This window comes from Hyaena hyaena, unplaced genomic scaffold, assembly GCF_003009895.1.
Source record: "Hyaena hyaena isolate Hyena2069 unplaced genomic scaffold, ASM300989v1 scaffold_3, whole genome shotgun sequence".
Lineage (NCBI taxonomy): Eukaryota > Metazoa > Chordata > Mammalia > Carnivora > Hyaenidae > Hyaena > Hyaena hyaena.
In genome coordinates, this window is record NW_024080635.1 from 3,720,421 (window position 1) to 3,742,344 (window position 21,924).

The window sequence follows — 21,924 nt, forward strand, 5'->3', positions numbered from 1 at the left end:
AGTTCTAGGAGAACACTCCCCTCCTTCCTTGTTTCCCCTTAGTCTCTTGCCTTTTTCATCTGCAGGCTCCCACTTTCCTTGACTCATGGCCATGCATCATTCAGTCTGATTCTGCCCTTCCTCCTCCTTCTCTGCCTCCCCCGTTCCCTTACAAGGTCTCTTGTAAGTAAGTTGGGCCCACCTGGGAACTCCAGAACAGTCTTCTCACCATTTCTAGATCCTCAACTTAGTCATGTCTACAAAGTCCCTTTCAACATGCAAGGTAACATATATGCAGGGACCGGGGACAGAGATGTATCTTTGGACGGCCTCTAGCCTGCCTACCACAGCCTGCCCTCTGTCCTCCAACGATTCGTGTCTATCATCCAGGCAGAACTCACTCGCCCCACCCCAGCACCCCCCAAAACCTCAATCCATTTATAGCATCAGCCCAGAAAGCAAAGGTTCATCTGAATCTCATCAGCTCAAAAGCCCCAAATCTGAGCATCTAAATAATCCAAATCCGGTATCCGGTGAGCTTCTGGGTGTGAGACACCCTGGGTCAAAATTCCCCTCCCATCTGTGGACCCGGGAAAGTGGAATTCTGCGCTCCGATGTCATCACCTGGAGTATAAGGATGTTAATAGTTTCCACCTGTATCATGGCGTCAGTCAGGGTTCATCCAAGAGAAACAGAACCGTTTGTATGCCTATGCCCAGGCGTGTGTGCGTGTGTGTGCACGCGCGTGTGCAGTAAGGATGCGTGCGTGCGCAGTAGGGATTTACTGGGGGGCATCGGCTTCTGCAGTAACGGTGTGGCCGGCCAGCAGTCTGCATGGCCGCTCCCACATCTAACGCTGGAGCCCACTGTCCAGGCAGTCGGGGAGGGAAGAGCACAAACAGGAAGGAAGCCTATGTGGATGGGCCGAAACCCCTGTGTTTTCTTGTAGACCCTGAGCTTGGTGACAAGCACACCTCAGGTGCTGGGGTCCTTTGTCACGGAGCTCAACACACACACCCACACCTGACCCAGGAGTCAGAGAAACTGAGGGAAGGTCGAGGGGAGGCGGGTGGTCAAGGAATGAAAAGCGAACCGCAGGCCCAACGCGCCTCCGGCTGACGGGCGGGTCAGCAGATCAGCAACCTCACGTGAGCAGCTCCTCTCGCGAGAACCTCCTGTGTCCTCAGCCCCGCAGGAAACAAGAGAGAAAGGAATTCTGGGAGCTCGGCTGCACCCAGCTGGCCCGCATGGTGGAAGCCGTCACAGCCCTCCCAGAGCGGTTGGAGGAAACCGTGTCTGGTAAGAGCTCAGCTCAGAAGCCACCCCAGTGAACGCCCCGGCGGTGTTAGCACTCCCGGACGACGGTTGTCACCTGAGTCCATCCTATCAGTCCACTCGTGAGCAAGTCTATGGCCAGCGGGCCCCCTTTCGTGGGGAGCCTCCTCAATGATCACGGAGGCCGAACTTTCACAGAAAACGCCCTATTCCATCTTCCTTTGGAGATCAGAAGGCTAGGGGGTCAGTCTGGGGCTGGAGGAGGCCGAGGGAGGGTGGATGCCATCCTCAGGCCTGGGGAGGATGACCTTTCTGCAAATGACACTGGCCCCCGATGACCACAGCCCCAGGAGCGAGTGATGTGCCCTGAAATAAGCATCACGCCCGGCCCAGAGCCTGGCATGTGAGGGTCCCGGATAGACAGGGCTCCCTCCTGCCCACCTCCTGGGGCCCAGACACTAGGATCGTGGGCGCCACCATCACACTTCCGGGACTTGTGTCCTGCTCTACCGCCTCCTGGCTGTGGGACCCTGGGCAAGCCCCCACCTTCCCCGGGCCTCAGTTTCCTCATCTGCAAAATGGGGATCATAACAGCACCTCCCTCAAAATAATGCTGAGGACTAGGCAAGATAATACTCATAGAGAGCCAGGCACAGGGCTGGGCGCAGAAGACGTGCTGGATCAAAGGCAGTGGTGTCCCCTCCAGCTGGGGCTCTGCGGGGACCTTTTCCTCCGTGAACCCCCAGGAGGGTTGTTATTCCCACAACTACCGCTCACCCAAGTGTCCCCTCCAGAATTTCACATGGGGGTCCATGGCTATCTGTCTCCTGACCCCAGACCATCTGTGTCTCTCTGTCCCGCTTTCACAAGGCAGGTGTGACTTCAGTCTGCAGCAGTGGCTTCTCTGTGCTCATGAGAATTGCCCGGTTACCTTGACTATCCCACCGAAAGCCCTCTTTTCCTCTACCCAGTTAGTGCCGGGAGCACAGACCTGTCACAGTCCCGCTTTGCACCTCTATGAACAATTCAGGCTGCGCACACCCTCCCCTGCTCCCTCCCCATCAGCGAGGGGCTCCTTTATTTTTTTTTTATTTTATGTTTTTTTTTTTTTATTTACTTCTAGGAGAGAGAGACAGCTCAAGCAGGGGAGGGTCAGAGAGAGAGGGAGTCACAGACTGAAACAGGCTCCAGGCTCTGAGCCGGCAGTCAGCACAGAGCCCGACACGGGGCTCGAACCCACAAACCGCGAGATCATGACCTAAGCGAAAGTCGGACGCTCAACCGACTAAGCCACCCAGGCGCCCCAGCGAGGGGCTCCTTTAAATGCAGCCAATCCTTTAAGACACAATATGTAAAAAGCAGAATTTACACAGTATGAGCTATTCCTTTTTTCCTTTTTTTTTTTTTTGTTTCCTTCTAAATGACAATCTGTGATGCTCATTCTTTTGTCTCATGAAAGATCTTGAAAGAACGAGCCTAGGAAATTCAGGAACTCTAGGAAGCTTTGGTTCCTAAGAATGTACTCATCTGCTGCGTGAAATACGGCTCAGCATGCATGGAAATGCAATTTCGTGGGGCCATAAAGGTGCCTACTTGAGCTGTCTTGCTGTGGACCGGTCTGTAATTACCTGCTCCTAACTGATGCTCGTGGCTTCGATTTCCAAGTGTGACACTCGGGAAAGTGGTGCGGCATACGCGGGTCATTTGCAAGGCAGCCAGGTGAGGCCCCAGCTGCACCTCTCAGCCGGACAGCACTCTTGAACCCAGGCCCCTTGGCTGGAGGACTTCACTTGTGGGTTCCAGGCCCGCCCTCTGGATCTTTGGCTGTGACCTTGGCACGAATCTGTGAGGCGTACCCTCCCTGCGCTTGCTCCAGCCTCTTGGACCCTTCCCACAGCAGGACTGGGCAGACAGCCTGGCGGGTGGAGAGCGGCTGGATTTTGCAGCATCCTCAGACCTGAGCAAGAGTCCTGGCCATGGGTCCCACGCTGCAGAGGGGCCTGTCCCCTCCCCGTGGCACAAGGAGTCCAGGAGCCAGAGGGGCAATGGGCCCAGCCGGGACTTCCTGACACCTCTGCCATTCCAGATACTGTTTGGTCCCCAGGACCCCAGAATTCCCCATCTGGGTCTGTCAAGGGTGGACACACCATGGGGTGAGTGCCCCGGGCCTGAGGGGTGCCGAGGACAGCTGTTCATTGGGTTCTGGAAGGGTTTGAACAAGCGCACTGGGGTCTTGGAGGCTTGGGGCGGATCTGGAGATGGGTAGAGAAGGGGGTGGGCCCAGGAGGGGGTGTGGCTGGTCCTTCCACGTCCAGGCTGGAATTCCACGGGGCCTAAGAACATTCAAATCAAACCTGGCCATCAGTCCTCAGACTGATGGGTATGGGGGAGGGCACTTGTGGGGATGAGCACTGGATGTTATATGGAAACCAACTTGACAATAAATTATTAAAAAAAAAAAAGACAATAAATCAAACCTGGCCACCCAGGTTGTTGTAAAGTCGCATTTGTCAGGGTGGATTTTGTTTATCAGTTTGCAGCCTTGGTTTATCATTTTATTTAAAAAAAATATTTTTTTAGTGTTTAGTTATTCTTAAGAAAGAGAGACAGGGTGTGAGCAGGGGAGGAACCCAGAGAGAGGGAGACACAGAATCTGAAGCAGGCTCCAGGCCCTGAGCTGTCAGCACAGAGCCTGACGAGGGGCTCGAACTCACGAACCGGGCGATCATGACCTGAGCTGAAGTCGATGCTCAACGGACTGAGCCACCCAGGCGCCCCTTGATTTATCATTTTAGATATTTAGGAATGTGGGCCTCTGTCAGGACTACTGCCCTGGGAGCCTCAAATGGCAGGGACAGCCCAGAGCACCTACTGTGTGCAGGCAACAGGCTCGGCTCTGGGGCTCGTGGGGAGGAAGCCGGCCTGCGGCAGGTGAGGCACAAAATCTGGGTTGCCCCCTCCTTCTGCCATTAGGAGCAGAGGAGCCAGCGTGGCCTCCTCTGATCTGGCCCCTGGTGGGGGATAGGGGGACAGGGAGGGTCGTTGGAGTCCACCCCTGCTGCAGCGCCCACCCCGTGGGACCAGCACGGAGCTCATCCAGGTGCGGGATCATTTAGTCGCGCTGGGGGCCACGGGGACGTGGCGGGGGGGTGGTGGGCTCTGCTTCAGTGCACATTCCATGCTGTTCTGGAGACAAGCAGGGCCCCGTGAGGTGTGGCTGTGCAGGGCGGTAGGAGTCCCATAGCTGGGTTTAGGGGGCTCCATCCTCTTCCCAGACTGTCCCTTTTACTCCTCACAACCACTGTGCATACTGTCGTTTCCGCATTGTCGGGTCAGCACAGGTGCCGCCATTCTCTGTCAGACCAGCGCCCCTTTAGGGGGCAGTAGGATGTCAAGAGCAAGCACCAAAAGCAGAGTCAGAGACAGGGTGGTGAAGTGTGGGATCAGCGGGGCAAGGTCTTGGTCATTCCCAGAATCCCGGCACAGAGCGTGGCTCCGAGAAGGCGTCGCCTGGTGCGTATGGTAGGGAAGTGATGACCCAGCCGTGGGCCGGGGGTATGGAAGGCTCACCGATGGGCAACTCAGCCTGACCCCTCCTCCTTCCCACTTTCTGTCATGCCAGCCTTCCCCAAGCTGTGCTCTCTGCCCTCCAGCATTTAGAGCCTTCTCTCAGGCTCCCAGAATGCACCAGGCTCCCACCCACCACAGGGCCGTTACACGTGCTCTTCTCTGCCACGACTACCCTCATGGTCCTGTGGCTCTTCCCCACCTCCTTGGGGATGGCCAAGTCTCTATTATTGTGTCTCTTTCATTTTTTTTCTTTCATTTTTTTAAAGTTTTATTTTATTTGTTTTGAAAGAGAGCACCTGCATGTTTGTGCATGAATGGAGAAGGAGCAGAGAGAGAGAAAATCCCAAGCAGGGCTTTTCAGCGCAGAGTCCCACATGGGGCTCGATCCCACAAACTGTGAGATCATGACCTGAGCCGAATCCAGAGTCAGACACTCACCTGACTGAGCCACCCAGGCGCCCCTATTGTGTCTCTTTCAGAGCATCAAAGCCCTCTCCTGGGTGACACTTGCGCCAGAGGGGATGAATTACTGATGTGAGCAGTGATTCGTCCAGGACATCTGTCCTCTACTGGCCACAAGCACTGCGAGGGCAGCCCCTGTGTCCCGGTCACCTGTCCCTCCAGCATCATAGTCTGTATGACAGGTATGGAAGAGGTGTCTGAGAGCGAGAGGGTGAGGAGGAGGAGGAAAGTGAGGGGGAGGAGGAGAGAGAAGGGGGAGGGAAACTAAGTCTTATGGCTCTAATTGACCTATGAACCTGGGACTCCTGACTCCAGAATCTTCTCTGACCCCAGACTCAATTCCCAGACATATTCCTCTGGGTTCCTGTCACTGGAGCCGGCAGCACACTGCTTCATTGATAGTGTGTCCCCACCTGCCTCCCCGTCTAGACTGGGGGCACATTGAGGGCTGGGATGTGTCCAGGGTGGGGCACAGAGCAGGCAGGTGGAGCAGAGTGCTTCCAATGTCACAAAGGAGGAACATTCACGAGAAGGAAGGTAGATGGCTCTATGTAAGGGTCAAAAGCTCTTTGCTCTGCTGGCTAGACTGTGGGAGTCAGACCCACACCCTCCTGCCTGCCCAAGCTGTGACCCAGGTGATGTGACAGCCCTCCGAGATTCTGGGAGAACCCATCACACTCCCTGGAGCTCCACAGCCTGGGGTGTGTGGGGTCCGGCTGCCAGACACAGCATCACAGTGAGGCAGGGTCCACACCGCTCCTCTGGGCACAGGGTTCGCTGGCATGGAAAGGAGGCTCCTTTGCATCAGGTTTCTGCCATGGCGGGACTGGGCATGCCCAGAGACTGTTGGAGGCGTCAAGGAACTGAGAGTCACCGGGGGAACGACTGTCCCTGATCACTTGGGGCTTGACCGCTATCAAGTTCTCGCTTTCATAATTCATACACTCAAGGGTCTTGGGGCTTCAAGGACAGCTGTCTGGACGTTGATTGAGAACCTGCACGACCAGGATGACATTTGTCACCGTGCTGTGCCCTCCACTGTGCCCTGAGAACCTCCCCCCTCTCCTAACCCCCGAAGGAAGACACCGTCTTTGTGGGACAGTTTTCAAATGCTGGGGTGCAGAATCAGGAGAAGGGGTAGCGGAGCAAAAGACAGCAGAGAACCAGCAGAGCGAGTTAGTCTGCAGGATGGGGAAGGGGGTGGGGTAGCGGAGAAGCCAAGCCAAGCCACGTTCTTCTGGGGACACTGGGGGGCCTGGCCTTCGAGAAACCGGCTGCTGCTCCAGGGGATGGATGAGCCTTTTTTTTTTTTTTTTTTACAAATAGTTTATTGTCAAGTTGGTTTCCATTTAACACCCAGTGCTCTTTGCAAAGTGTCATGGAGATGATAAATTGAACCCTCCTTCTAGTTTCATTAACAGATTGGAGTAAGAATTGAAATCCCTTTTAAGATTATTTTTGTGGCTACACAGTTTGTCTACGTTTAACTGAGTTCAGACAGGGCCTGGACTTCAACTTGGACTTGAGACTGGTGCCCATTGGGCGCGCCCCGCCAGGTTCCCTTATCACACGCTGCTCAGAATGGGGGTGCAGGCACTGTAAGCCTTCTAGGCGGGGCTGGCTGGCATTCCTCTCTGTATCCGCAGCACCCAGTGGAGGGGCATGTAAAGAATATTTGTTATATCACTAAAGGAAGTTGAACAATAATGATACTTACCTTTGGGATCCCATTTTGTAAGTAGAGAGATTGTGGGCACCAAGGCAACAAATTAAAAAGACTGCCCTAAGGGAAATAATAAAAGTGACACATTTTGAGTGCCTTCTACAGGTCAGGCAACAAGGTGGAGAGAAGGAAATAGACTCAGAGAGGAACAGAGACTGGCCCGAGGTCACACAGCCAGGCAGGGAGGAGCTGGGGGTAAACTCTCCCTGCCCGGCTCTGCTTTCAAGCTGCCTCCACCCACCCTGGGGCAGGGGAGGGGAGGCGGCATGTGGGCTTTGGGGCATCCAGGCAGACCTAAGGAAAGTGCTGCATCTGAGCTGGACTTTCAAGAGTACTGAGGATTTTTTTTAAATTATTTATTTATTTTGCGAGACAGACAGAGTGAGCTGCAGAGAGAGGGAGAGAGAGAGAAAAAAAAAAATCACAAGCGGAGCCCGATGTGGGGCTCGAACCCACGAACTGTGAGATCATGACTTGAGCCAAAACCAAGAGTCAGGATGCTTAACTGACTGAGCCACCCAGACGCCCCAGTGCTGAGGATTTTTAAAGAATCAAGAGAGGTGCCATTTCTAGGAGCATCAGGGACAGTATGTCTGGAAGGGCAGGTGGGGCTTGACCTCAAAGCAAGAAGACCCTCAAAAATCATGGCTTTGTACAACTCCCTCTTCTCCCCACCTGGAGTGGAACTCATGGAATTCATGTGCGTTCTGCCCCCCACCCCAGCCCTAGTAGCTGCTTTCAGCAGAGACAGGACCTGGGGAATGAGGGAGGGGTGACGTGCCCCGAGGCTGAGGCAGCAATGGTGCGGTGGGGACAGGAATCACCGTGGAGTCGGGGGAGAAGAGACCAATGCTGCCCTCTGACCCGGTCCCCATGAAAGACTTCCGTGAGAAGCGCACTAGGGTTAGACTCGGTATATCTACATCTGCTCCCAAGTGAGCGCTCTCCCCACCTCTAGGGCCATCTGTCCCCACTGGAGGCATGCGGGATCACAGTGCCTTCCTGCCTTGCACACAAGGAGACAGAGACCCAGGGAAGGGAAATGGCTTGCCCAGGGTCACACCTTAGGCTAGTGGAGAGTCAGGACGGGAAGCTCAGAGCTTCGCCCAGTGGGGCCGTATTAAAGTGGGGCTGGACCCCGGGACCCCTGTGTCCACCATACAGAATGATCATGGCTGTCACTCCTCCAGAACTGCTCAGGCCTGGCCCACCCCTGCAGGGACGTTAGGAACCCCCACTGAGGCTCACTGGACCCCCAGAGTCTGCAGGCAAATGAGAGCGGCTGGGGCAGGGACAGGGGTCCTGTGTGCCCAGCAGGAGCTCCCCCATTCCCTGCAGCCACAGGACACCCCGGAGCTCCCCTTCCGAAAGGCAGAGTCCACTCTGGGTGCCCGTCTCCTGCTCCTCTCCCCGGCTCTCTGCTCTCCTGCCCACAGAGCAGAGAAAATGCCAGAGCTTCTCCAGCTGTGGGCCCTTTGATGCCTGTATCAGAATCAACTTGACACAGCGCTAAGACCACTGAGCCCAAACCCTCCCTGGGGGGCCGGCCTTGGGGACATCACTGAGGTGGGCGGATCGGGCGCTAGGGTCCCGGCACTGGGTGTTCCATCGGCGCCCGGGTCAGTATGGGAGCACCTCCGTGGGGCTCGGGGGGGGGGGCACACCCAGCATCTCTGGGAGAAGGAGGACGGTCTCTGGCTGGATGGCCACCAGCACCTGCCGGAGGCTGGGGTTTCCCCCGGGAGCCCACTGAGCCTTGCGGTGAGCCTCGCCCTGGGCGGAGCAGTCCTTCTGGAATGGGCATCCCCGTGGAAGGAAGCACTTCATGCTTCCAGGGCTCTCCAGTTCCCCTCCCAATCGCCTTGTCGCCGGGCTCAGGTGCTGACGTCATAGACTGCACAGTGTCTGGATTCAGTCGGGCTTGCATTCAAATTCTGTCACTCACACCCTGAGCACCTGGAACACATTCTCGATCGCTCTGGACCTCGGCCTCCCTGGGCCTCGGCCTCCCATCTGTTCTTGGGGCCAAAGACACGAGCAAAAGGAACCAAAAACAGTCACGTTGGAGGGAGAAGAGGATTCAGTGAGCTGAGGCCGCGAGTGCTTGGCCCCGTCTGCATGTAGGACTTCAGCCCATGCTGCCTACTGTCGCTGTCACTATTAAGGCAGCAGCAGGGCGGGTGGTGAGGGGCTCGATCTCCAGACCCAGCCTGGCCGTGAATCTGGGCTCCACTGCTTCCCAGTGTGTGACCCAGGCAAGCTACTTCATAACAGTGCCGGGCCTCTGTTTCTGCATCTGTAAAATGGGAATGGTGATAGCGCCTCCCTCGCAGGTGGTAGTGAGGATTAAGTGAGTTCATGTCCATAAACCACTTGGCTCAGGTGGAGGCGTCCCGCACCTGCACCTGAGCCCTCCCCACACGAGCAGCCCCAGATCACCCTGGGGGGGGGGGGGCAGGGGACGTCAGAGCTGAGACTGAGCCCAGAGGCTCCTAATTTCTTTCCTGGACACGCACGCCCGTGATTCCAGCGGCCCCAGGGGAGGTGTCGCAGCCTGTGTCCCACGCCTTCGCAGAGCAGGGCTCACTGCTTCCCCAGCCAACCCACACATCGTAGGGTGGCTGGTGTGGACAGGAGCAAGGCAACACACCCAGCCACGTTCTCCAGGCCACAGGGCAGCCCCTCCCCATCCTCTGAGCCCCTCCCCTGCGCATGGGGAAGCCAAGGCGATGGGCGCGTGCTCAGGCTCAAGGCCTGGCTCTGCGGCTGAGACCCTAAGGTCTTACCCTCCTCATTGCACAATAGGGGCATTGTCCCTGCATCTCGGGCTGGTGGCCCGTGTTTCTGTGCTGCTGTCATCCGTATTTTCCCCATCATCTCCTCTGAAGTTGCTCTTGGACCCTGGAGCTCATCCTCAGGGAGCCGTTTCTGCTCTCATGGTCCTCCTCCCCCGTCTAGACCTCAAACCCCTTCAATAAGGCTTAATCCACCTTTTCCAGCCTAAGGTTCATTCCTTTATATTTGTTATTCAAGTTAGAACTTGGGCCGGTTAGTGCTGTGCCCCAGCCGGTGGAGAGGCCTGGGTCGAAGCAGGAAGCTCCTGACCACCCCCAACTCCCCACATATCAGAGCCAGAGGGCAGGCAGCAGGGGCCATTGGAGGCCAGTGGGAGGCTGAGGTCTCCATCCTGGATTCTAACTTTGACCTGCTGTGTGACCTCAGGCAGGCCACTGCCTCTCTCTGAGCCTGGGATTTTTCTCTTCAGTAATGTGGAGCAGAACCATGCCCTTGGCGGCCTTCCGGGGTAGGAGAGGCTTGTAAGGAACAAATGGAATAGAGGTTTGTAAGAAACAAATGCCCTGCATATTGGAGTGTTTAGTCTGTTGACATTAATGTAGGTACGATGTGGTCGGGGTGAGATTTAGCGTTTTACTCTTGATTTTCTGTTCATCTCTTCTAGGTTATTTGTTGCTGTTAATTTGTTTCTCTAGTTCTCCTTCTCTGCCTTGGTTTGAATTAATTGAATCTATGTTTAGGAATTTCATTTGTATTTATCTATTGGTAGTTCAGCCATACATATTTGCATTAGTTTTTTAAACTTATTGAGCTAGGGGAGCCTGGGTGGCTTAGTCGGTTAAGTGTCCGACTTTCGCTTAGGTCATGATCTCGCGGTTCGTGGGTTTGAGCCCTGCGTCGGGCTCTGTGCTGACTGCCAGCTCAGAGCCTGGAGCCTGTTTCAGAGTCTGTCACTCCCTCTCTCTCTCTGACCCTCCCCTGCTCACGCTGTCTCTCTCTCTCTCTCTCCTAGAAATAAATAAAAACATTAAAAAAAAACTTAAAAAAAATTTATTGAGCTAAAGATTACAAAATAAGCCCTTAAGTGTTGACCTTGTATCTGTATAGGTCCAATCCTTTGCTCTTTTGTGATATAGTAGTAGTTGTGGGCATTGCAGGTACGTAGTTATAAATTCCTCAATGCCATATCATATTTTTTGGTGTAAGGAATCGAACGTGTCTTAAGAAACAAAATAAAAATATAGTCTCATACTTACACATTTATAATTTCTGGTCTTCTTCATGACTTCCTTGAATATTTGCATTTCCATCTGGTAGCATTTTCCTTCAGCCTAAAAAACTTTGGTCTTTAGTATTTCCTTTTATTATTATTTTTTTATTTGAAGGGAGAAAGAGCAGGGGAGGGGAAGAGAGAGGGAGACAGAATCCCAAGCAGGCTCCATGCTATCAGCGCAGAGCCCGACTCCAGCTCATGAACTGCGAGTTCGTGACCTCAGCTGAAACCAAGGTCAGACGCTTAACCGACTGGGCCACCCAGATGCCCCTGGTCTTTAGTATTTCTTACACTTCATTTCTACTGATAACCGATTCTCTTTGTCGTGTTTTATCTGACAATGTTTTGATTTCATTCTGGTCTTTGAATAATACAGGCTTCTGGATTGATCAACCCTAACGATATAAGACCACTGTCCTGCGGCCTCTATCACTTCAGTCAGTATCACATGGCAGTCAGTCATGTATCCGTGCCATGTGCTATTTCCTACAGCGGCAAATGCACATCGATGTAACGCACTGTCATTTTCTAACTGCTTTCAAAATGCTCTCAACATTGTGTTTCAGCGGTTCAACTTTGGTACACCGAACTGTAATTTTCTTTAAATCCATTCTGCTTGGGGTTTGCAAGGATTCATCCATCTGTAAATATTTGACTTTCATCAAATCTGGGGAGTCATCAGCCAATATTCCTTTAAATAGTTTTTTTCCACTCCCCTACATGCACACACACACATATGCACATGCACACACATGCAACACACACACACACACACACACACTTCTGAAGCTGCAATCCTTGCAGGTCAGGTTTTTCTTTCAATGTTGTTCTATACGTTTCTGAGACTCTGTGTTTTTTCCTTTTCTTTCTTCTTTTCTTTTTTTTTTTAATTTTGTAATGTTTTTTATTTATTTCTGAGAGAGAGAGACAGTGTGAGCAGGGGAGGGTCAGAAAGAGAGGAAGATAAAGGATTTAAAGCAGACTCCAGGCTCTGAGCAAGCTGTCAGCACAGAGCTCGATGTGGGGCTCAAACCCACGAACCGTGTGATCATGACCTGAGCCGAAGTCAGAAGCTTAACTGACTGAGCCACCCAGGTGCCCCTCCTTTTCTTTTTTCTATTTTTATTTCTATACCCCACAGATTGGCAATCTCTATTGGATCTCTTGAATTTCTTGATTCTTCCATCTCCAATTTTCTATTAATCCATCTGGTGTCATTTTTTTTTAAACAGTATTTTTTAGTTTGACAATTTCCAGCTGGTTCATTTTTACAGATTGACCTTACTGCTAGGATTGCCTATCTTTCCACTCATTGTTCTGAGAATATTTTTCTTTACCACCTTGAGTTTGATTAGAACCCCTGCTGTAAAATCTGGGTCTGGAGACTCTATCATCGGCATCGTCTTGAAGTTGTTCCCCACCGATTGCCACTCTCTTGAGTTTAGTTCCTGTTTTCATATTTCTAGTAATTTGGGATTTTCTCTTGGACATCATAAAAGTAATTTTGTAGACCTTTTGGGTTCTTCTAGAAGAGGGAGGCGCCTGGCTGCTGGCGCTGGGGGCAGATGCAGCCGGAGCAGGCAGGAGGCCCTTAATGAGTGTGGGTGACGGTCCCATGGCAGCGGCTGGCTAGCGGGACTCCCAGGATCTATTTTTACTTCCCTACTGCAATCTGTTCCCTGCGTGGCAGGTAAGAACGCTTCCCGGAATACGAAACTAGTCCTTCGAGTCCCTTCTCCTGGCCCTCCCTGCCCTGCTCCATGGCTTTCTCTCTCTTAGGATAAAAAACAGATCCACTAAGTTGGCCTGAGAGGTCTTGCACAATCAGACTCATCCCCTGGCCCTTCCTGAGAAGATACCAAACATGTTTCCCACCACTATTCACTCTTGAGATCATTGGGAATCTTCAATCCTCTGTGAATGGCACCATTCTTCCTGCCACAGGGCCTTTGCACAGACTGTTCCTTCTGCCTGTAGTGCTCTCTTGGCCCCAGTTTCCCCATTCCATTCCTAAACCTTAAATTCCTGCTCAACTATCATCCCCTCAGGGATATCCTCTTTGACCTTCTGTGCCAAGAAATCCCCTATATAAATGCCTCCACAGTACTTTTCCCTTACAGTGTTTGTTAGTATGGCTACAAATTCATGTTAATTTATGGCATTGTTTTAAAAAAATTTTTAATATTTTTTTACTTTTGAGAGAGAGAGAGAGAGAGCAAGACAGAGAGTGTGTATGAGCAAGTGAGGGACAAAGAAAGGGAGACACAAAATTTGAAGCTGGCTCCAAATTCTCAGCTGTCAGCACAGAGCCCGATGCAGGGCTCAAACCCACAAACCATGAGAGCCGAAGTAGGAACCTTAACCAACCGAGCCACCCAGGCGCCCCTAATTTATGATACTTTTAGCATCTGTCTGCTGAAGTAGACAGTCAGCTCCATGCAATCAGAGACTGTGCTGATCTTGGCTCATATCGCAGTCCCCGAGCCCTGGCACAAAATAAGCCCTTTATAAATGTTTGTTTTGAGGCTGGGTGGTTAGGGCTTAACCTTGGCAAACACACTGCACTTCTCAGTTCTAAGACTCATTTCCCTTTGGGAATACGATTTTGACCCTTACCTGTGTCTTATTTTAAGCAGAACCTTTCATAGCAAGGGACAGAAGCCAAATCACTTAAGCCATCTTCTCTATAGTGTGAAGAAAGGCTTCCTGAGAATGAGGTCAGCACGGAAGAAAGCAGAGAGAGGAAACCGAAGGAAGGAGCTGGAACTCAGATCCAACCGCAAATGAAGTGAATTCCACCTCCCCCACCCTCCACTGTGTTTTCTGGTTACATGGGCCAATAAATAGTAATCACTATTACCTTAAAACTTGTAATCTTGTTTTTAGAGAGATAAATGTGTGAGTCCATTACCTGAAATTTCCAAGGTAACCGAAAGAACTAAAAATATAATAATGTTGGCGGAAGCGGAGACCCGCTGGTGTAGAAATGAGCTAAAGCCGCACTTGTCATAGCAGGAAGCTGGAAGACGGTGGAACAAACGTATTATTTAATTTTATGAGGAAACTGGTAGGAGAAACAGCTAGTCCAGTTAAAAGTGGTTCTCTCTGCCAAGCAGCACTCAAAGTGAGAGGTTCAAGGGGCCACTACTTTCCGTCGTCAGTTTCTCTGCACTATTTTGTTGACTTGGCTGAAAAAGCCCATTTCCTTTCTGTTTTAGAGAAGGAAAATCTCGTACTTAAAACTACGAAGGGTAAACATTAAAAGCCACATAGCTTATTTTGCTGATGTGATTGTGTACTTAAAGTTTAAAAATAGAACCTGGGATGACGCTCTTGCTAGTGTTTAAAGAAAAAAATGGCTTGGCCAGAGGTGGACTGGGTCACCGAAACCATCGTGCCCGGAGCGTCTTCTTCGGGGGCCTGGGGGGCCCGGGGGTAGGGGGGGGAGCAGCAGTCTGAGCGGCAAGGGCTGGGCTGGGCCCTCCGAGGAGTCCCAGGAGCACTCTAGCCTGAAGGCTCTTTCCACCACCCCTCGTGGCCCCCAACCCACAGGTGAGTGTTCCCAGAGCTGGTGGAGGCAGTGATGGGGGTCTTGGAGGCCTGAAGGACCGGGCAGGTGGCCAGGCCCCTCCACTGCCCCCGGGGGGCCTGTTCCCGGCCGCCCCTGGCAGTGTTCACCCCACCCCTGCCGCCCTCCGCAGTGGCCTTCCAGCAGCAACTCACACGGGCCGGACCCCCGAGGCACCGGCACCAATGAGGCGGCTCTACGAGGAGCTGTAGGGCCCCCATGGAGCACAGGAGCCTCTGTGGGGACATGGGGCCCTGCCCTAGAGCTGCTTCCTTCTGCTTCCTTCCCAGTTCCCCCGCCTTGTAACCTTCCCTCCCCACTCAGCCCTTCCACAAGCCTGAACTTTCCTTCCTCCTCGGGGAAGGTGAAAACGGGAAGCTGAGAAAGTCTCCGCAGCCCCCCTTTATTCTGAGTTTCCTGATTCTAGAATGGACCACCCATGAGGGTAGAGACTATACATGGCCTGTTCAGCCCCGTCTTCCCAGCACCCAGCTCAGCACCTAGCACACACGAGGCATTCGGAAAAATATTTATTGAAGTAGTGGCTTCTGAAATTCTATAATCCTAAATGTCTTCAACTATGATTGATTCTCGGATTCCCAAATTCTAAATTGCTATTATGTTTACCAAGGATCCCAACCCCGAACGCCTACAAGGGCCAAGCAAGGAACACGCATGAGTGAAACAGCCAGATCAAGAGCAGACACACCGTTCCTTAGACCTCCGGGGGGCGGGGGTGAAGCGGGAAAGGCAGGGTCTCTGCAGGTGGCACGTTGGGGCCTCTGACCCTAGCCCTGCCTGCAGGCGACGCCATCACAGTGCGACAATGCCCATTGTTACTGGCAGCTCAGCTCCCAGGCTTCTCTGCTTCTCCATTCTGCACCTGGCTTCCCTTCCGGAGCTCGGTTCTGCACTTGATTGCAACTCGTTGTAGGCAGAACCTTTTAGGTAAGGGGGTAGAACACTAACAGTTGGAGCAGAAGATGTAAGGATGGTTTGGGCGCCCGTGACGGAAACACAGGGGTGGAACTGCTTTCTTCCTCCCTTTTCCGAGCTCTGCTTCCCTCGGTTGACGTCCTTCCCAGGCCAGCTTTCTGCGCAGCTGTGGGAAGAAGCAGCCGCCCCAGGTTGCCAAGCTCTTCCCAGCTGTGATCCTAGAAAAACGTGTCTCCCCCAACATGCCCACGGGTCAAAAATCTCAGGGAAGACTCTGATTGGCTGAGGTGTGGTCATGTGCCCCGGGGGGGGGGCGGTGCCAGCTGCACTGCACAGACTTGTTTCCTCTTTGCGGAGGGGATTCTGTTCCACGGCAACCTTGGGGATGGGGGTGCTAGAAAGCCAACCGCTCAGATGTCTTCCACAGAGAGTGGAAACAAGGGTCTTCCTGGTATGACTGCAAACCCTCCTTCAGCCACAGAGGGTGAGAGCGAGACCCCCGAGCCAGCCGGTGGCCCAGGTCCGCTCTCCCCAAGTGCCCGTGGGCAAAGACGGGGTTAGGTTATATGGAAGGGTTGGGAAGCCAGCCTTGCAGAGAGAGAAGAAAAGCCCTCATAAGCTCCTCAGGCTCCCTGCATGGGGGCAGGAAGAGAAGAAAAGACTGAAGGAACTGGGAGCCAGCACTAGAGCATCCAGCACAGACCCCAGGGCCCCTGGAAGGGGTAAATTCCCAGGCGCTCCCCATGGCTCTGGGCCTCTGCGAGGCTGCCTTGTGGGCAGTAAACAAGACGGTGAGAGCCTTAGAATAATAACCTAGGGTTAGGGGTGTGACTATCTATCACAGCCAACCAATAAGGCTGCTGTCTCTGGTCATGACGGACAACAGGATGAGCCAATCATCAGCTGCCTCATGTCAGCTAGACCAATCAAACGAATGGGTGTGTTCAGCTAATCCCATCCTGAGCACTGAGAAGCACTCCTATTTAAGAAGAGACCTGTGGGTGGAATTAGTGGTGTGTCCACGTTCTCCACGACCTCCAAGGCTCTCCTTGCCTCTCCCTCTGCAGGCACCAGCCTCTCTGACAAGCTCAGGACATAATGGCCTCATAAGAGTGCCTCCAGCTCAAGGCACACAGGTGGAGTGCCTCCTGACATTTCAGTGTCGCTTTGGTATGTACTTGAGTCATCAAGCTTGTCAAAAGTGTCAAAATGTTATGATCTTCCTCGGAGAAGTGATCAGGGAGTGAAGGAGACTTAAATGTTTGTCAGGTCCCTGAGTTTGTCACCATGGAGGCATCCGACCTTCAGAGAACAAGGTCATCAACGGGTCCCACGTGGGCGGGGGAAACGGAGCTGGTCCTGTGTGTCAATCTCATTCAGGATCTCTGGGGGTACTCAATTCCTTTCAAAAACCAGCCTATTGCAGTAAAATCGATGCACATCATTCGGTATACATTGAAAGTGTCCAGTTTGAGGAGCTTTGACAAATGTCTACACCCATGGGGTCATCACCACGGTCAAGATAGCAAACATGTTCATCCGGTCCTAAATTTCCTTGGACCCCTTTGTCAGCCTCCTATGTCACCCTCAAGCAGGCACCAAGCTATTTTCTCTCACGACAGATTAGCGTGCATCTTCTAGAATCGTAAATTGAATCATGGAGCCGCTCGTAAGTTTGAAATTCATCCTTGTTGGTGCTCGAATCAAGACTTTGTTCCTTTTTATGGCTGAGTAATATTCCATAGTGTAGATACACCTCAGTGTATTTGGATAAACAAATTCTCCTGTTGGTGGACACATGAGACTATTAGAAACAAAGATGTAATGAACATTCACGAACATATCTTTGTATGAACAGATGCCTCCATCCATCACAGGGAAGAGCCTAGTAGCAGGTGGCTGGGTTATTGGATAGGTGTAGGTTTGATTTCTTTTTTTTTTTTTAAGTATACTTATTTATTTTGAGAGAAAGCACGCACGTGAGAGAGCAGGGGAAGGGCAGAGAGAGGTGGAGACAAGAGAATCCCCAGCAGGCTCCATACTGTTAACACAGAGCCTGATGCGGGGCTGGATCCCATTAACCATGACCTGAGCCGAGATCAAGAGTTGGACCCTTAACGGACTGAGCCACCCAAGTGCCCCTACATGGTTTCCACAGCAATTGTACAGATTTACATCCGGCAGCAGGCCTGAGAGCCCCTGCCTTGTGCAGCCAAAACACATCCCGGGCAGTGGCCTTCCAGTTTTAGCCATTAGCGCTGGCTTGTAGCTTTAACATGTACTTCCCTAATGACTCTCTTTTTCTTTTTTTAATGTTTATTTATTTTTGAGAGAGAGACAGAGCATGAGCGTGAGCGTGAGCAGGGGAGGGGCAGAAAGAGAGGGAGACACAGAATCCAAAGCAGAGTCCACACTCTGAGCTGTCAGCACAGAGCCCAATCAGGGGCTCAAGCTCGCCAGCCGGGAGATCATGACCTGAGCTAAAGTCTGATGCTCAACTGACCGAGCCACCCAGGCACTCCACTAATGACTCTTGGAGAATCTTCTCATGCGCTTACTTGCTATTCATGGATCATGTCTTTCTAAATGGTTTGTGAGGGGTGTCACTGAGGGGGTGGCTCAGTCAATCAAATGACCAACTCTTGATTTTGGCTCAGGTTATGATCTCACGGTTTGTGAGTTTGAGGCCCACATCAAGCTCTTCGAAGACATCTCAGAGCCTGCTTGGGATTCTCTGTCTCTCGCTCTCACACACTCTCTCTCAAAAATGAATAAATAAACTTAAAAAAAATAAATGTTTTGTGAGATGTGTGCTTTATATGATCAAGTTTGAAGAGATCCTTACTTATTTTAGATTAAAATCCTTAACCAGATCTGCATTTTGGACATATGTACTCAGTCTATGGTCTACCTTTACAATTTTGTGTGTCTTTGGTAAGGTAAAATTTTTAATTTTGATGAAGTCTGATTTATTGATTTTTTTCTTTTTTAATTTGTGTCATATTTAACACCTTCAAATTTGTTTACCAGTGCGGTCACCAGATGTTTACTTAGCATCTATTATGTGCTTGCTACAAAGAATGCAACAGGAAGCACCCAGTGCCCACAGGGTGTATAGGTCAGGGGAGAGGCAGACATAAATAGATAATCAAACAAATGCACACATTGCTTGAAACTGGGATGTTCCTCAGGAGGGAGAGAATTGGAGAATGTGAGGGGACAGAACCGAAGCCTTATTTGGATGAGGATTCAGGGAAGGCCTCACTTAGGAAACTCAGTTTCAACTGAGTCCAGGAGAGGCAAATGGAAGGGGAAGAGATTTCCTAGTGGCAGAAACTGCCTATGCAAAGGCCCTGAGGCAGGAAGGAGTTCATGGCATGGAGGGAAGCTGGAGTCTGACAGGGACCAGGTCAGGTGGGCCCTCTCGGCTGTGTTAAGGTCTAGTGGCTTATCCCAGTGCAGTAGGGGCCATGGGAGAGAGATTTAAGCTGGGTTGCCAGGTCACTGGGTTTGTGTGTTTAAAGTCCCTGGGACGCCTGGGTGGCTCAGTCAGTTGAGCGTCTGACTTCCACTCAGGTCATGATCTCATGGTTCATGGGTTTGAGCCCCACATTGGGCTCTGTGCTAATAGCCAGCTCAGAGCCTGGAGACTGTTTCAGATTCTGTATCTCCCTTTCTCTCTGACCCTCCCCTGCTCACGCTGTCTCTCTCTCTCTCTCTCAGAAATAAATAAAACATTAAAAGAATAAAATAAAATAAAGTTCTTTTGTCTGCAGTATGGAGAGTACAGCGGGGATGGGGATCTGGGGAGGGAGGGAGGGAGAACATTCCAGGGCTGACCTAAGGGAGCAAGACTTGTTCTGGGAATGCCCAGGAGCAGGGGTAGGGAGCAGGGAGGGAGGGGAAGAAACTTGAGATGAGGGTGGAAATCTGGGCGGGGCCAGGCCACAAAGGACCTTAGAGGTGCTGGTTCAGAGTATGAATGGAGGAAGTGACAAGATCCAATTTGGTTTTAAATTCTCCTTAAGCTCCTCCTTACTGTGTCCCACCACACCAAGGTGTCAGGAGGCACAACTCCTATAGGACTGGGAAGGGTGGGAAGGGGGTGGGGGGGGAGTGGAGGTGCAGCTGGTTGGGGAGGGGCAGGCTCAGACAGATCACGTGTTAGGGCTCTGGCTCTTCTGAGCTGCGGAGCCTCTCTGAGCCTCAGTTCCTTCCTTGGGAACTGAAGCTGAGACTCTCCATTCCTGAGGGCTTCCCCGAGGGCCTGATGAGCTCATGTGTGTGTGTGACTCAGTCCTCAGTGCTGTCATCTGTGTCCTTAGGAGTCCACTTTCCTCCTGGAGAGGGGGCATCACAGTACCCCAGGGAGGCCGAAGAGCCAGCCTTGTTGTGTTCCCTGCTGTGTCCCCAGACCACGGGACAGTGCCTGGCACACGGTAGGTCTGCAGCAAATGAAGAAGTTGGAGCCAGACACCCCTGAGTTCAGATCCTGGCTTCTTTACTCCTTGGCAGTGTGACTTTGAAATGGGATCCTTGACTTCCCTGAGCTCAGTGTGCCTCATCTGTAAAATGGACCCAATGATCATGCCAACTCTCGAAAAGGTTGTGAGGTTGTCAGAACTGATGCAGCCAAGGGGCCAACTGTGGGGCCTGGCACTGTAGTATATGTTCCAGAAATGAGAGAATTCCTGCCACCACTCAATAGCAGTAGGGAAGGGACTGGGGTGCAGTGATCTTATTTGTGTATTCGTTGGTCTGTTTTCTCCATAAACTTACTGACACAACTGCTTTCAGGTGCTGGGAACACAGTTAAGCTGGAGGAAGATCACAGTTTCGCAGGGGGACCGACGAGGGGATCAGTAATGAGGTGTCCTGTGTGGAAACAAAAACAGGCTCAGCGATGGAGACATAAGGCTAGGGAGAGTCAGCTTTACAGTGAGAATCGGGGAGGGCTTCACAGAGAATGGAATGCCAGAGCTGGGTTTTGAGGAGTGAATAAGAGCCCACCAAGCTAACAGGGAGGAATCTGGGCAGAAGGAAGAGCGGGTGCTTGCCCTGGTACGTACTGGCTCATGTCCCTGCCTCCCTGCAGCTGGCGCAGGGCTCAAGGAGTTTGGACCGTGACCCAGAGATACTGTGAAGCCTGGGAAGTTTCCCCAGTAGGAAGGGACCCAATCAGCTTTGTGCTCCTAAGGATCACTCTGGGGCAGAGTGGAGGGTGGTCTGGAGGGGGTGGTCTTGAGGACCGAAAGGATGTTGGTGCATAGAGCTGGGGCATCAGGGGGGGCCAGGCCAGAGGACCAGGGAGGGGCTCAGTGATCAGAATAAGTCAAGATCAACTCGGGAGAAGCAGCCAAGCCAGTGGGTTCCACGTGGAAATGTCTGAGCTGTGGACTGTGGCCCTTTCAACTCCCAAATATCATTAGTTAGACTCCTGGTTCCCAGGCAGGGCGCGGATGACAGGTGGCTGTGAGGTCAGAGAGCTGAGATGACCTTAGTCCGCCAGGGTGTCTCCCTCGAGGCTCACAAGGAAGTCAGGAAGGAGCGTTGTTGACTGAAACTACTGCAGGTAAAGCTGGCAGGACTCCAGAACTCCCTTCCAGAAAGCCAGAGGGAAACACATTTGTTTCCATGACACATTAATGTTTTTCAAGAGACAATGTGATTGTTTTCCTAATTTTGCACTGGAAAGCAATGAATGAAAGATTCTAGCTGCTGTGACAGCCACTTCCTCCCCCAGGCACTGAACAATGGAGGAAGCTTCCAGGCCCAGCTCACTGGTGCCTGAAATTTCACCACTGGAGCTTCATCATCCTGGCTTGCCATTTTGTCCTTTGTAAAAATGCAAACACCTACACAGTGAACCGGTATTCAACAGAAATACTTCGTGCATTCATTCAACAAACCTTTTCTGAGTCTCTTCTTTAAATTAGGCAGTGGCTAGAGACTGAGAATAGAGTAATTAATTACCACTCAGCCCATACTTTACAGGAACTCACCAACTGTGTGTGTGTGTGTGTGTGTGTGTGTGTGTGTGTGTGTTGGGGAACACACCTTATGTGGGGAAGGGAGACATGGAAACCTAACTATGACCGTGCTGCAAGTGATGTATTTGGGGGGGGGGGGGGGGGTACAAAATCTCATGGGAACTCCCAACAGGGAGGACCCAATTATGTGTTTCTCAGGGTCATATTAAGGATCTGATCGTCATGGGAGAATCCCAGTGGGAGGGCACAGCCGGGCAAGCTAACGGGGTCATAAGCCTGGACGGTGGCCTATGGGGACGACAGGCCCCTCAGCAGGCTAGGGTTTAAGGCAAGACATGAGAGGTGGGACCGG